Below are 4,230 nucleotides of genomic sequence, written 5' to 3' on the forward strand. Positions count from 1 at the left end.
AGAGTCTGATAGAGAAAAGGAGAGAGATGGGCAGGAGGAAAGGAGTTGTGAAGAATAACAGAAAGGAAGGACAAGGAAAACGGGAACAAGAGAGAAACGAAAAGGCCGTGAACCTAACAACACTTTGCTGCCAGGAACAAACTATCACTCTGTCTCAATCTCGCGTTCATCCCACCCTTGATCTATTCTTACTCTAGAGCTTCTGGAGTGCCCAGTGGAATAGTCTGCCATACTACCCACATCACACGTCGTTTGTTAACAGGCAACCCAGAGTTCTTGTGGATCTGGAGCAGAGCTGCATAGCAACCCCACAGCACTTCCTGCTGGACCAGGGGTTGAACGTCAGGGGCCGTTGTTCGTGGCTGTGCCCCCTCTGCCTTTACATAAACAGACGGGAAGCAGTTCACTTACAATCAGCTTTGTGCTCCTTTGTGAGGAGAAAGGAAACGAGTGTGAACGCCAAGCCACTCCAGTTCACTGCACCTCCACATGGGGGTAACAAATGTGTGTTTTAAACAGACGTTTTTCAAATTAAGGTACTGAGAGTCAAGGAGTTTGGGGGTTCTTTTGTTTCATTTTGGCTTTGGTTGGACAATTTACCGTGCAACAAATATGGCTGCATTGCTTTAGCAACTAAGATGCAAGGTGCACTCCCAATTCATACAGCATTTCTGCTTGGAGAAATGTCAGGTTAAAAACAACTGGAAAATATTTCACATATGTGCAAAAACATTCATCATACAAATTTGACATTTCATGTAAGAACTTCAGCTATTTAATTATTTGTTATTTTTTAAGTTCCCCAATTAAGTTGTGAACATTTTTAATTTCCGAAAGTCTATTTATCTCCAGTAGAACTTTTGGAAATTAAAGCTTTTTGCCTCTTATGGTTCTTAAATGTGAAAAAAAAACACATCTGAAGTTTCAACGTTTTTGCTTCTTGGTTATTCATTGAAAAAAGAAATATATAAACTTCTAGTCACATTTTAAAAAACACCACGCCTTCTGGATCATGGAGCATTATAAAACTGGGTCAGTTTATTTAGAGATAGTGAGATTAATTAGCTTAAAAGATATTTTAAGAAAGTATGCTGATCAAATCAGTGTAACATTTAGTGACAACGGGTCAGTGAAATAATATAAACAGGTTGAGAAACCTAGAGATCTACCGCCATCTAGAGGCTAAACCTGAGCGGTACAAAAGAAAAAAACCCAAAGCTATTTCAAAATGACAGATCTAGATGAAATAGATATGTTGCACAAATATAATTCGTTTCCTCTTTGATTGTTTTTTTAATATAAAGATGAAATAAATCTCTTATTATTACTTTTGAAGTCATCAAGTGGCCACATCTTCACCTCTACACTGGAAAAATTATCTACAAATAAGTAAAAATGTCTTAAATTTAGCGTATTTACCCTTTGTTTGAGTTGGTAAATGAGATAGTTTGCCAATGGAATGAGTATTTTTACTCTTAGAATAAGATAATTAGACAATATGCACTTGAAATAAGACAATGGAATTGTTTTTTCTTATTTTAAATGTAAATTGTCTCGCTCCATTGGCAAAATGCATCACTTACCTCCTCAATTCAAGAAAAAATGCTCTTATTTTAAGAAAAAATTACTTATGCAGATTAAAATTTTTTGCAGTGTAACATCAAAACTACAAATAGGAAAAGAAAATCTGAAGTACCATCCTTCAGGTTCATTAATGATTAAAAAAATGTCCTGCTCAGGGACTAACATGTTTTATTTTAACACATTTTTTCACTTCGTATGTTATAAGTATTCAATTCAAAACATTAAAGCCCTCAAAAGGAGCACACATGGCAAACTACTTAAACAGAGGCCTTTGTTGCCCTACTTTACAGCCCCGGCAACACCCTGTTGCCCTAACTTCAACTCTGTTGTTGACAATAATCCTCCCGTGACATAAATAGCTACCTCCCAAACAAGCAGAACAGCAGCATGCCTTTAACCTGATAAAACCAGAAAAACAAAAGACACAAGGCTATTTTGGTTTCTGCCACCTCATCAGAACTGAGACGTCTTTAAACTGGGACAGTCATGGTTAGATCATGGTTACAGGTTTCCACTTCCAGATCAAATTAATTGTTTAAAAAAAACCGGACGTACAGGCAAAGCATTGCAGTTGACGTTGGGATCTAATGAGGCACTTTAAAAGCATTCTGGAAGGCCATTAATCCGCTTTTAATCATCTAAAATGACTGACTAATGGTTAAACATACATGTTTTTCTGCACTGAACAGAAATTCTTATGAAAACTGTAGAAGATTTTGTAAAATCCTGTTGTGAAAAACACCCAAACAGTCATCTTTAAACGTCATCTTTAGATCAGAACAAATTAAAGCCCTTAAAGAATGGTCAAACCTGGACAGATTTATCTATTTTTTCATTTTCCATAAGGATGCACCAAATATCAGCATTCAAATCTACCAATGTTGGTCATTATAAGCATCTCTGTATCAGTGTGATAAGTAAAAGTGGGATAGTTTATTAAAAACCGATATTTATTTCCATGTAGTCGCTTATTTATCTTAAGAATGGGGAGGAGAGGAGATTGGTCACGTGGTATTTGTTGAGTAATGTGTCCCTGATGAAAATGCAGCTCAGGATTGTCCCTGTTCAACTGTAGTAAGAAACAATTTCAGCTGTTTTTAGTCTTTCATGGTGTCATAAGGGTCAAGAAATACATGAAATAGGATAGCGGTAAATATCAGTTATCGGCCACAAATGCAATAATAATATTTGCTCATATTTTCATATAGGTGCATCTCAAATTGTCCATACACTTATCCTTACAAGGTCGCTAGTTCCTGTCTGATTATTACTCCCTGGACAGCTCTTCAATCAATCATTAGGCCACGCTGAGTTATTTTTCATTGGCTGTCCCTTAAAAAAGGAAAAAATTGCATGTCTAATTTTATTACAATACAGTTTAAATGTTTAAAAATCTATTTAAACAAGAAAATGCAAAAAGAATTTCATAAAGTAGGGTAAAAGATAATGCTTGGGCAAGAAGTATCCCTTAAATCATTTTCACAGAGTTGGAAAGTCTAAGAAATTCTACATAAAACCAGTAATTCTTTCAAAAACAGCTTCTGTTTTTTTTAAAGTTTTTTAATAATAATAATAATAAAAAAAACATTAATAGACATTAATAGACTTCTGGGACTTCGATTAGGTTTAGCATAGAGACAGATAATAGTAGACAATACAATGTCTAAAAACATATCAATCTACACTGCAACTGACATTTGTGTTTCCACACAGATTAATGTTTCAAACTGTAAACAAAGTGCTTTAAGCCTGGTTTATGCTTGACGCGTCCATGTGGCCGGCGTGGTGAAATTTCATAATTTTGGGATGCCACTCTGCGTGGCATCTGTTTGGCCAGACTTTCCGAACCACACACCTATGAAAATTAGTAACAACGTGGACAGAAAACATGGCAAGCGAGCAGCAGCTCCCACTAATAATTGTTCACAAATGTAAACATGTAGAGATCCAGTGATTTAGCCCATAGATTTTGGACAAACTGCTGTTTTCTACTTCCTCGTGTAGCTTGTCAGATTGCTGTTTTTGCTGAAAACGGCGGCTAGAATGGTGGAAAAGCTGCACAGAATATAAATCCTGCAGACGTGACCAGTGGCTCAGTTTCCTCATGGATTGTGCATCCATATAGCATAATGAACCCTTTACTCATCACAGCATCAGTTGCATGCAGGGGTGGGGGTCGCATGCTAAAGTGCTTTCTTGGAAGAAAAAGCATGATCTAAAATACCATCTCGGGAGCAAAGAAAGCATGCTAAAGTTTCTCCTTGGAGGCAAAAATGTGTGTTAAAGTGCCTGGTGGGAAGCTAAAACATCTGCTAAAGTTCCCTCCACAGCAGCGAGGATGCACTAAGTCTGCTCTTTTACTTCTTTGTGTCCCTGGCCTTCAAAAAGTCTGTGCATGCCTATGCTCTGACAATTCTTAATTTTCTAAAGTTTGTATACTGAAACCGTCACATTTACATTTGAGGCAGAGGAAAAACTGCAAAAAACAAAACAAAAAAAATGTCTTGGGGAAAAAATGAAATTAGCGTTACCTCAGAGAAGGGGACGTTTTTGATTGACTGATTAATTGATTGATTGGCTTTTATTGATCTCACACTGGATAAATGTACTCATTTCCATCAGTTAGCCATCAGCTCAAATAGACAA

This window comes from Cyprinodon variegatus, unplaced genomic scaffold, assembly GCF_000732505.1.
Source record: "Cyprinodon variegatus isolate N-32 unplaced genomic scaffold, C_variegatus-1.0 Scaffold114, whole genome shotgun sequence".
NCBI lineage: Eukaryota > Metazoa > Chordata > Actinopteri > Cyprinodontiformes > Cyprinodontidae > Cyprinodon > Cyprinodon variegatus.